Source organism: Nannobrachium achirus (assembly GCF_963921795.1).
Source record: "Nannobrachium achirus genome assembly, chromosome: 6".
In the NCBI taxonomy this organism is placed as follows: Eukaryota; Metazoa; Chordata; class Actinopteri; order Myctophiformes; family Myctophidae; genus Nannobrachium; species Nannobrachium achirus.
Window position 1 is genome coordinate 15,110,721 of NC_137815.1, and position 13,521 is coordinate 15,124,241.

Here is a 13,521-nt window from a genome sequence, read left to right on the forward strand (position 1 = left end):
TGTGTGTGTGTGTGTGTGTGTGTGTGTGTGTGTGTGTGTGTGTGTGTGTGTGTGTGTGTGTGTGTGTGTGTGTGTGTGTGTGTGTGTGTGTGTGTGTGTGTGTGTGTGCGCGTGCGTGCGTGCGTGCGTGCGTGCGTGCGTGCGTGCGTGCGTGTGCATCACAGACACTCAAAATCACACTCACACTCACACACACACACACACACACACACACACACACACACACACACACACACACGCACACACACACACACAAAAACACCTACACTCGTCTCAAACATGCAGTTTTAACCAAAAAGTACTTTGACATTGGACCAGTTCTACATTAAAGGTGCTGTGATGAATAGAATCTGCTGCAGTATAGGCTGCTGTAATGCAGGTGTAGGTAGGTACAGTAGGTACAGTATGCCTAGCAGCCAATAGCATCCTTTCTCGTGCTGCATAATTCAAACGCACCAAATCCAGCAAGAGGAGGAATCAATATTTAATGTATGCCTCTTCATCGATAGGATTTCCTTTGAGTGGTACTAGCCACTCCAATACGTTACTTTGTGTGTATGTCCATGTGGAGAAAATAAGTCATTGATACACTGTCCATTTTGGATGGAGAATTGGGAAAATTGCAGAAGGCGAGAAGGGAGAGATTTGCAATTTTCCCTTTTCTGGACAATATAATGGATTTGAGGATTGTTAAAGATTCACGTGACATCACAATGAATAGGTAAGACGGAATCCTTCAGAAACAGTATTTTCTAGTGTGAATTGTGAAGTGAGCACCAATCACTTCACCCTGGTGTGTTGTCATGGAGGAGTGGAAGAGGCTTCCAGTGGCAACCTACAGTGAAGCTCTGGTGAACTCCATGCTCAAGAGGGTTATAGCAGTGCTGGAAGGTAATGTTGGCCACACAAAATATTGACACTTGGGCCCAATTTGGACATTTTCACATAGGGGTTTACTCACTGGTGTTGCCAGCGGTTTAGACATGGCTGTGTGTTGAGATATTTTGAGAGGACAATAAAAAATACACTGTTATAAGGTGTACACTGACTACATTACATTGTATCAAAGTGTCAATTCTTCAGTGTTGTCCCATGAAGAGATTTAATTAAATATGTGCAGAACTAAGAGGGGTGTACTCACTTTCGTGAGATACTGTAGCTGGGGACTTCCTGGAACCCCCTTAAGGACCCCTGGGGGTCCCTGGACACCACTTTGAGAACCACAGGCTTACAGTGATTCCTCTGACTAACTGTCAGCTGGTTGTAGTCATTGAGGAAAGAGTGATGGTGTAGCTGTTAGTTATATGTTTGTACCTCCAGGCTGCAGGTGTCACAACACACCCCGCCCATGTAAGGATCCATGGAGACTACAAACACACTGAGTAGTAAACTGTGGATTATGTGCACACACACACACACACACACACACACACACGCGCGCGCACACGCACACATGCACGCACACACGCAGTATCGTGGTCAGTATCATGGTCAGTGTCATGTCAGTATTATAGTCAGTGTCATTTCAGTATCATGGTCAGTATCATGTCAGTATCATGTCAGTATTATAGTCAGTGTCATTTCAGTATCATGGTCAGTATCATGTCAGTATCATGTCAGTATCATGGTCAGTATCATGGTCAGTATCATGGTCAGTATCATGTCAGTATCATGGCCAGTATCATGTCAGTATCATGGTCAGTATCATGTCAGTATCATGGTCAGTATCATGTCAGTATCATGGCCAGTATCATGTCAGTATCATGGCCAGTATCATGTCAGTATCATGGTCCGTATCATGTCAGTATCATGGTCAGTGTCATGGTCAGTATCATGTCAGTATCATGGTCAGTATCATGGTCAGTATCATGGTCAGTATCATGTCAGTATCATGGTCAGTATCATGGTCAGTATCATGTCAGTATCATGTCAGTATCATGTCAGTATCATGGTCAGTATCATGTCAGTATCATGGTCAGTATCATGGTCAGTATCATGTCAGTATCATGTCAGTATCATGTCAGTATCATGGTCAGTGTCATGTCAGTATTATAGTCAGTGTCATTTCAGTATCATGGTCAGTATCATGTCAGTATCATGTCAGTATCATGGTCAGTATCATGTCAGTATCATGTCAGTATCATGTCAGTATCATGGTCAGTATCATGTCAGTATCATGTCAGTATCATGGTCAGTATCATGTCAGTATCATGGTCAGTGTCATATCAGTATCATGGTCAGTATCATGTCAGTATCATGGTCAGTATCATGGTCAGTATCATGGTCAGTATCATGTCAGTATCATGTCAGTATCATGTCAGTATCATGGTCAGTATCATGTCAGTATCATGGGCAGTGTCATATCAGTATCATGGTCAGTATCATGTCAGTATCATGTCAGTATCATGTCAGTATCATGGTCAGTATCATGTCAGTATCATGGTCAGTATCATGTCAGTATCATGGTCAGTATCATGTCAGTATCATGTCAGTATCATGGTCAGTATCATGGTCAGTATCATGTCAGTATCAGGTCAGTATCATGTCAGTATCATGTCAGTATCATGGTCAGTATCATGGCTGGTCAAGGTCAGTATCAGGTCTTCCATTTCCTTTGCAAGCTTCCTTTCCTAAAATGCTACATCAGAATCATCTTCATTTTCACATCACAAGCAGGTTAACAGGTGTTTAACAGTGGGTGAAATTCGTTTTTGTGCAAGCTCCATTATTCTGATTGTTTCCAGAAAAAGAGAAAGAAGAGAGAAAGTCCTATGTGCTCACACACATTTCAAGAGTGTCTGATCAATTATACCAAAGGCGCTATGGGTTCACCCTATTTTCACAATGCATCATCAACCATTACAAACACTGTCCTTTACGATACCAGAACGTAGGCTATTATATGAGACACATCTCAGTTGACATTATCCTCCATTAGAGATTAGATGGGTCAGATTAGTTTGTGAGCCCAGTCAGCCCACTGACCGTGACGTATTACCCCTTGTATGGTAAAGTCACTGGGATGTGTCATCCCATTCAGTGGGCTCTGCGTGCCAGGTGGAGGCAGGTGGCATGATGACATTGGGGTGTTTATCTGGGGGTGACACACTCTGATGCACTTCCCCTAACATCTGTGCTCCTGAAGCCCAGAAGTTCACCAGGCAGATGTGCTGTCAGGACCAGGTAGGATTTGACCTACAGTACCAGCACACCTTGAAGGAATTCATCAGAACCATTGACCATGACCAATGGTCATGGTCAATGGACCCTGGCCAACAATGTGCGATCCCAAAGAATGGACCAGAGAATGATTCCTTCTTCTTTTTCAGACATTTAATATGCATCAGCCTGTGGGATATTGGTGTTTGGATCACACTCTTGAGTCTAGACAAGACACTCCTGGAACGGTTGAAACACCCTCCCCTCCCCCACTTTTACGTCATCTACCTTCAATTATATAAAAACTTAAGTTCCTTTGAATATTTTGTGTTTTGTTATTACAAAACACACTAACCACTTCGGCTGTATAAATATTTCTGCCATTTGAAAATAGCAGTATGTATTTTGAACTTCTGAAATGGGACTTGATCTGCACAATGAGTGCTTTTACCTTTGGTACTTTAAGTATATTTTGATGGCGATACTTTTGTACTTTTACTCAAGCACTTTTCGAATGCAGGACATAAAATGTGAGTTCTTCTTCCATCACTGGGAGTCAGTCCCAAAACGATATGCATGTTCTCCACGCTGTGACTCACCTGCTGCTGAAAGACTGCCAAAACAACATGAAATATAGATCACAAGATAGATAGCTCAAGTAGTGCAGAACTTGCATGGTGGCAACAACCCAGACTGCTCACACTACTTGAATGCATGCATATTCATGCTCACCCTGCAGTCATAACATTCGTGTTGGATGCCTCTGTCGCCTTTAACAGAACCACTAATTTGGGAACTGGCTGACATATCATAGAATAACACATGCTCCCAAACTATGGGCTCTATAAAGTAGCTTCTTAATTGGTAGAGACATGGGCATTTTTTATTTTTTTTGCTTCAATATTATGTGACAAAAATGTGTGCAGGCTTACACTTCAAAATCCAGAGTGTCGGGTCTGCAAAAGGGCATGGCAGTGGTGGCCATTTTGTGGTGCCACAGATTGAAAACCCATTCATTTCAGAAAATATTTATATAAATTGTTTTAAGTCTGGAACGAGGCCATCTAGGCTCCTGGTGTCATGACCAAAAAACATTTGATTCTGTGTCAAAAAAATATTTGAATAATTAATTATATTATATACTATGTTTTATAAATACCCTTTTTTGCGGTAAATCATGGGTGCAATCTCTGATTAAATTTTGCTTTTTCTGTGGGCAACTATAATCAATAATCAATAGTAGAGCAACTGAAGGTTTGGCAAGGTGTGCAACATGTCATCATGGTATTCTGTGAATAAAGGGTTCATTTACTGACTTGTACAGCTAACTGCCGTCATGGCTCTGGGCCGCAGTGAGTTTGCGCCAAAAATAGCTGATCTAACAGGACAAGCTGTGAGATGTACGAGCTCACAACATGTGACTGACACCACCGTGAGACATGTATGTCATACTTCTAGCCTCCACCTGCCAGACAAGCAGGTGAACTAGAACAAACATACAGGACCAGGGACATGCTGGGCCCCTGGTTCAGCCCGGGAAAAAGAGTTGGAGAGGCCCTCATTGCGTGCTATAGAGAGATCTCTCTCTATAGCGCTGCTGCTACTCAAAGATTCGCGATTTCAGATCATGACAACAAGTGACAAGCCAGTGGGCCAATTACTGTACATGAGTTATATTTTGTCGTTGTCGGGTGGAAACCTTGTATGTCCAAAACCGTTTGTTATGTATTTATCATTTTAAAAATGATTTAAACTAGTGAAAACAGCGGATCTACAAGCACACAACGCCTCGCACCGCGAGGCGTTGTGTGCTTGTAGATCTGCTGTTTTCACTACTTTTGTGCAACGGCCTTGTATGATGAAGCAGGGCTTTGCTTTGCGAAAAAAATTATCAATTTGAAACTTGGAGATACAAGGTTTCTGCCCGACAGTGACGATTTACTTTGTTGGCCGCCCAGCCCCCAAAATGGAACCAAGGCCGACATTTTATTTAAATTTTTTTCCTAATGGCCGGCCTGGACCGGCCCGACCGTTCGGGAGTCGTCCCGCTTTTCCCCATGGCCAGCAGCACGCCCCTGTACAGGACAGCACATGCTCACCATAAACAGCACAGATCACAAACAGCAGCACATCTGCTGTATCACTGCTGTCCAGCAGAAACCTCTTATCTCCTTTCGTAAATTATCGACACCCTACATTTTTTTCTTCTAAATTTAGAGTATCCAATTACTTCTTCTAACCCCATTTCTCCCCAATTCAGTCATTATTATGTCAATTAATTCATCCCCACACATTTATCTGTGTTGTCACTGCGGTTGTTTCCCACTGATTCACCTGCCAGTGAGGAGCCCCAAACGGGAGGACATTAGGGACGTCGTCATACTCCTCCCGCCCAACACTCCCCGCTGACAGGTGGCGCTCGCCGCCTGTAGGAACAAATGCTGGGACAAATATCACCTTCCCCACCCGGCTTCCCTCCCCCGAACACCAGCTATAATTGAGTACCTGAGAAGAATAACAGTATAAGTCCATATTTGATTTTTTTTTTATATATATAATATATTTGGATTTACCAGACTGTAAACCACAAACTAGTCATTTCTAATCTGTTAAATTGCTAATGCAATCCCCCCTCATTTTGTTTAATTGTCGGTTTTAATGTTATCTGCTCCCTTTCTCTGCTGAATATTGCTTGGACGTACTTATACTGTTGTTCCACAAACTGTTGGAGATATACTGTTTTTCCACTTTCCATAAGTATTATGTCTTATAATTCCTAATATATATGAGTTAAGTAAAACAAATCTAATTCAACAAAATGAGAGGGGAGTACAGTAGGCTACATTAAGACTTTAAGAGATTAAAAACTTCTAGTTTGTGGTTTACAGTCTGGTAAATCAAAAAAATATCTTTATCCAAAATTTTAAAATACGGACTTATACTGTTATTCGTCTCAGGTACTCAATTGTGACCGCCAATTGTGCCACGGTAGATTCGAACCCACAATCTCTGTCGCGGTGGGCGGGGATTGATCATACGACGGCGTTGCACAAAAGCACTGAGAGGCAGATCTGCAAAAAAGTGATGCCTTTCGAGCTTGTGGATCTGCTACTGTTGAATTTGAATACTAAAAAGTAACAGTTGTGGGCATTTTTTGAGATTTTTCCACCCGAACAGAGACGATTATATTCTGACCGCCTTGATCCGAGGCTAACGCTTCTGCTAGAGGCAGCAGCAGCACCGGGTCTTTTATGGTGGATGAAAGCGGTGTAATTAAATGGAAGCGATAAACAGTTTATGACCCACCACGGGCATATCATAGAAGGGCTGTTGTCCGTTTACGGATATAACAGTGGTATATTAAGGGTTGAGTGGTTATGTCGAGAGCCAGCTGAAGCATGCAAGTGATTTATTAGTATTGGAAAAGAGCCCCGCAGGCATGGATGGCTTGGTGGCAAGCGTTTATTTCTTTCTCTCTGATCGTTCCCTTAACTCAACTCATACATTAAACATACATTTCTTTTTTTTATTAGAGCATCAAATGGTGTTTTGGCAAATTATGCAGGAATGACAGTGTTGAAATAAACCAATGGAGAAATGGTTGCGGTCGGGCCAGGAAACCTCGTATGTGGGTTACTTTTCAGGAAATGTGAAAAGGAACCCTGTGATCCAGTGGATCCAATGTAGCTATTATTTTACCAATTTAGGCCTAGAATTATTGAATGCTTTAACCAGTGAAAAATAGCAGATATACAAGCTCACAGCGCGGCACCGAGTGCCGCGCTGCAAGCTTGTAGATCTGCTATTTTTGAAAAAGTCGTGAAAATGTGTGCAAATCTTTGAATATATGGTGTTTTCAAATCGAACGTTTTTAAATCAAATTTTGCTTCTGGGTGGTCCCTGGAACTAGAAATTTTGAGATGCGGGTCCGTGGCCAAATAAATATCATTTTGGGGGTCCTTCACATGAAAAGGTTTGAGAACCACTGACATAGTAGTCTCTCAAGAACAGACTGATTGAGCTCCAGTTAAGTGCCTTTTCTTTGACGATGGCTGGCCAGATTGCTTACATAGAAACATAGGTTTTTCAAAAAGTCTTAGAAGGATTCAAAAGACACTTATAGAATCGGGCCAAAATTCTAATTCTCAAGATTTTTCAAAAATAGCAGATCTACAAGCTCGCAGCGCGGCACTCGGTGCCGCGCTGTGAGCTTGTATATCTGCTATTTTTCAATAGTTAAAGCATAAAATAATGATACACAATAATGTTCTAAATGGGTTCACAAGGCTCTTGTTAATACTTTTCATTGGTATATAAAAAAGATAACCACGTTCATGTTCATGTTTCAACAATAGCAGATCTGCAAGCTCACAATGCAACGTCATGCGACACATTGTGGCCTTGTATATCGGCAATGTTTTTGCTATACTTTTATGTGACAAATAAATTAAGCAAAAACATAAAAGGTTGAAATACGGATGTGATAAGGATTCCGCCCCGACAGCAACTATTATGTTAGAAATGTGTTGGTTATATGCCACTGAGAGATTAGGTAGCATGTACAGTACATTAAAAAATACAGCAAAAATAAATACTTGCATATAAAACAAAGCCTTATATTGCGATTAAATTATGTCATTAAACGTAATACTGATAATAATACTCAATGATTTAAATGTGCGATAGATATTACACTACAAGCTAAATAAATATGCTACTGATCCCTTCATTTATGGCACCTGAGAAATTCTTTGAACTAAATTCTGACGTTCACATCAATTAGAGCAGGGTTCCCCAATAGGCGGCCCGCGGGCCATTTGCGGCCCGCTGGGGGCTACTGTCTGGCCCACACCAACCCCAGTAATAATGGTGGTATAAGAGCAACAACAACACTAGTATATCGTCGTTTTCGGGTGGAAATCTCGTACCTCCAAATTTGTACGCTCTTTCATAAATCATACAAGGCCGTCGCACAAAAGTAGTGAAAACCCCTGGTGGTTTACACGGTGCGAGGCGTTGTGTGCTTGTAGATCTGCTGTTTTCACTAGTTTAAATAATTTTTTAAATGATAAATGCAAAACGAACGGTTTTGGACATACAAGATTTTCACCCGACAACTACGATATCTGAACTGTCGCTGGAGCAGCGGGAACGCCGCCGTCGCCCCCTGCAATGTTGTGGCCCTCAGCTTGGAACCCTAGACATAATTCGGCCCGTGGGGAAAACTAATTGGGGAACCCTGGATTAGAGAGTATTGATCAGCTGTGATTGTCAGGGTGACTTGTCATTTTATTTCATAAACATATCAGTCATTTTCCTAATTCTACATACTGGCATCTTCACTTACAATATGTTGCATTCCCTTTGGGCTGTCGCTAAGGACAGATACGCTGGACATTGTCTCATAAGGCACTGGAAAAAAATATAGCACCACCTACAGGCTTACAGTGGTAAACAGAGCTACCATATACCATAATTAAAAATACATAGTTAAACTTAGGCATCCTATTTTACACTTAATCATCATGGCTTTGAGAAATCATCAGCGATTTCTTTCTTGTTTCTTCCATTTCTGAATTATCATTCATTGTAATAAAGATTCTTATCTCACAAAGGTACATCAATGGCAAAAAAAGAAGAAAAGAATATTACGTACGCAAAACAAAACAAAACACAGTACCCTGATTATGTCACAAAGGTCATAACACTATAAACATGAACATAATTATAAACACACCTGTACACTGTTTTTGACAGATTCATAAAGACAAAAATAAAAATGTGAGGTACAGAAAATGAAAAACAAAATGCTGTGAGGTACAGAAAGCAACGTGGTACAGTCATGTATTTTTCTCCTGTGTGTTCACTGCACTTGAGGTGAAGTATCAGTTCTTTTATTCATGACACTCCGGCTTTGATGACCTGCTTGCTCTCTGAAATACAGTTTGTGTGTGTTTTTGGTCTGAAGTTCTTTAGTTCTTTAGGCCTGCCATTTCAAGCTACACAGTTTATTCAGTGGTAGTCTCGCGTGGCCAGACTGTTGCCTAACGCGATTTGCAAATGCTCCCGGCATACAGTCTACTGGAAGCGTTATGTCTCCTTTCATTATTTTTTGGGGCGTTATTTCGTCTTTCTCTGGTGTTGTTGGTGTTACTTCCATGATGTTTTCAAATGTTTTCTTAAACTATACACCCATAACAAGAATATGCCGCTCGAATGACTCTGTCTGTGCGAGTGTGCTTCTGTTATGTTTCCAATGGGACTACAGTTCAGTGCAGCAGTGGCTACTTCCGATACTCGCCGTTCGGGAGCTGCCGTCCCAGACTCTATATAGCATTCGGAGATTGTGGAATAGTTGTCTGGCAACGCAAGACTAATTCAGTGGTGTAACTGAGTTTAGTTCTGTGCTTAATTACAATTTTGAGGTACTGTTACTTTCACAGGATTTTTTTCCCTCCAAGTTGTACTTCATTTACTCCACTACAATTATTTGCCAACTTTAGTTGCTATAGTTACTTTGTAGGTTGTTGAGACATACACCACTTCAGCCCTGCATACTTACATACAACAATCGAATGAAAATAGCAGATCTAATTTTGTGAAGCTGTGAAATGGGACATTTCTGCATAATGAGCACTTTTACTTTTTAGTATGTTAAGTATATTTTGATGCCAATACTTTTTTAAGTGTTTGTAAGTAAATGTTGAATACCCGACTTGTACTTGCAATTTTCTCCATTATGGTATTAATACTTTTACTTTAAGTAAAATATGTGGGTATTTCTTCCACCACTGAGTTAATTTATTTATCACGTTCTTGAGCTTGACGTTTCTCCCCAACGACAACAATATCAACATCCAGATTGCCATGTTCAACTGCCACTTAATCACAGCACCGATATGGGACTAGGGATGAGACGATAAGCGATATTATCGTTTATCGTGATAATCGTATTGTGGAGATTTAAATTATCGTGAAAGAAAGGAAAAGGAAACTTGGAATTTAAAAGAGGATACAATGAAAGCCAGGGTGTTGGACCCCGGCAAAAAAAACAGAACTTTTTAGATGAGAGCATTTTAACGGTTCTCTGCACTACCATACGACCATTACACTCTGGGTTTTTACGTTTCCGTTGTGTGTTGTGTATAGGGATGGGACGATAAGCGATATTATCGTTTATCGTGATAAAAAACACACGTATCGTGGAGATTTAATTTATCGTGAAATCGTCCTCCATCATGCACTGGGATCAATTCACCCTTTATTTGCCGAGCTGCATATCCGGTACCTCTTAAACCCTCTAATATATCAGTGCCGGCGGACCGTAAACGCATACTACGCAGTCTGCGTGAGGCCCCGCCGACCAAAAAGGCCCCCACCGCCCCCTCCTCTGCAGAAAAGAACTAGTGCTGCACGGTTAATCGTTTTCAAACCAAAATCGCGATGTGAAATCTCACGATTAGCGAGTCGCAAAGGCGTTTTTCTGCAAAGTAGACTTCCCAAACAATATGGAGACGTTTTCATTTTAGAAATCCCTTCATAAATGACTAAGCAATGATCAAATCAAACTGTGGTGACTTTCTTTGCTTCCGCACATCGTTACACCGCTGAAAGTGAAAGTGAATGTGATGTTTTGGCACAGAAAGTGGCTCCGGCCATAGCCGTGGGAACTAGGGGTGCTGCAGGGGTGCTGCACCCCTATAGGGAAGTTTTCATTTTTCATTTAAATAAGAAAAGAACAAATCAAACATAGCAAAAATACGTTGCCTGTTGTTGTCGTTTTTTATTTATTCATTTATATATATTTTCTGGGGGGGAGGCGGAGGATTTAGTGCTATATGTATATTTACAAATTATATAGCCAACTATAATATGTTTCATATCATCGCCTTGGCATAGCCTACTTCTATGCTTATTTGGGGGTATTTGTCCAGTCCTTAGTTAAGTTAGGCTATTTGATGCTACTTTGCATGACGATTCTGCAATTTGGCCTATTTATATAAAAAAAACAGAATTAAACCCATTATAAAATGGATTAAAAAACAATAAAAAATATTATTATTTTTTCGCGGGCGCTCGCTACGCTCATGCCCGCAGGAAGGCCCCATAGCAGAATCATGCTTAGGGCCCCCGTGGACCCAGAAACGGCTCTGCCCTCTGATTGGAAAAACTGACCTGTAAATAACGTACTTGATACAGTCTCAACCCTATCTCTCTCTCTCTCTCTCTCTCTCTCTCTCTCTCTCTCTCTCTCTCTCTCTCTCTCTCTCTCTCTCTCTCTCTCTCTCTCTCTCTCTCTCTCTCTGACATAATAAAGGAAACTGGCTAGTCCTGGCAGCAGCTGCCTGTGTCATGGTATTTCCTCAGCCTCTCTCCATTAAGCCAGGTCTACTACCTGGCTGCTGCTGCCGCTCCACAGATGACATGCAGAGGAATGGACTACGCTCCACTGCCCTGACCTGTGATCTGAACTATCTGGCTGGGAACGGACCTGCACCTGGCCCTGTTACAGAGCACAGTGAACGGACCCGCACCTGGCAGGGGCGTCAATTGGGTATGGCAGGGGTATGCAGCTGCCATACCCTGGGTCCAGGGGGGAAAATAAAAGCTACTTTTAAATATAAATCCATGAATGTCTCTTTGTCTATCTTATAATTATATTCTCCACACTTGTTTTCTCCCCAGCTTGACAAAAATGGTATATTCCCAGGTTCCACAGGTCAGCTGCACAGGTGCAATGAATTATTGTTAATTGTGGCACTTTTACTAACATGCTAAGTTTAGCTGCACTTGAAAAACCATTCCAGGTTAAATAATCAAATATGATTATTTAGTGACGTCGCGGCTTGAAAAGGTTGAGAGAACCAAGATGATACCAAGCCATTAGAAGAACACAGTTCACTACATTGAAAGAAATGGACAAACTTAACCATGACTGGAAATGATTTGGACCGACTGGACAAATCTGAGTGCTCGTCATAAGTGAAAAGCCGTTGAGCAAGGCACAATGAGGCTGCTCAAAGGTTGAACGGCAACAGCTATCAGGTCTGATCGCGTGCAACTGTGAGTGCGATGCGAGACCATCGCTGAAAAACCTCACTGCGTTTAAAATAATCAATGATGGCTGTGCATAGACTAATGCAGTATTGCAAGGGTCTTCAACGTTTTCAGGCCAAGGACCCCTTAGTTGAGAGAGAGATGAAGCAGGGACCCCCACAACCTGTCCATACAGTTTCATTGCTTGACAGTACGATCATCAGTGTATTTTGGAATCGGATTCATGGCAATTTGTGTTTTCTGATATTTAACCACTTGGACCGTCAATACTTAATAAACTTGACCTTTCACTCTGTACTTAGTCTGCTCTTTTTCTACTCTACACCAAACCTCTTTGCTGTAAATAGCCGATCTACAAGCTCACAACACCTCGCAGCGCGAGGCGTTGTGAGCTTGTAGATCTGCTATTTTTGGCTAAAGTTATCAGAATATGGACGCAAGGGTTTAAGTGGTTAATATAAAAAAGGGGAGTTTCTATCACACAAAGATTTGGAGGACCACCTGTAGTAACTCTAAGGACCCCCTAGAGGTCCCGGATCCCCTGTTGAAGACCCTTGCATTATTGGATTAAACACAGCCAACCGGCCAGTTGTAAAAACAACATACAGTATGTCCTCTACAAGTGCATTATGGATTTATGACAGTATACTACTTACGATAAATGTCCAAATATGAAGGCACATTTTGGCAGATAATGCATACAGGAAATACAAATAAAACCACTGTGTGGCATTTGCTTTTGAAAAAACACAAACCTTAAATTATCATACAATAAAAAAATAAATGTAGAGTATAATAAATAATTCAAATTTTTACCATACTATGTACAGTACTTACAAGAAAAAAAATATTAATTTACATTTTATACACGTTGGAGGGAATCAGTTGTAGTAGCGGAGCCCCGGTCAGCTGTAGCACCAATGACGGAGGAGGGAAGGGGAAGGGGGCGGGACATCTTGACTTGACGAGCACCTGAAGACAACTGCAAAGACATGGACACATACAGGGACGTGCAGAGAATGTTAGAGAGGCAGGGGCTGACATTTCTAAAAGGGCCTTTCGGTGGAAATATCGAAAATAGCCGACCTCCAAGCTCACAACGCGTCGCAGCAGATTTCTACACAGAGAGGGCAATTCTTTCAACATAAGATGCTGAATTCAAGTTCAGGAGAGTTTGGACAAGGCAATTCTCTTGAATGCTGCCTTCAGGTATGGCATGGAAAGAGGGCATTTACATTTCTTTAACCACAGTAAAAACTGCATTCGTGATTCTGGAGAGGGCACTTTTTACAGACGGATAAAAGG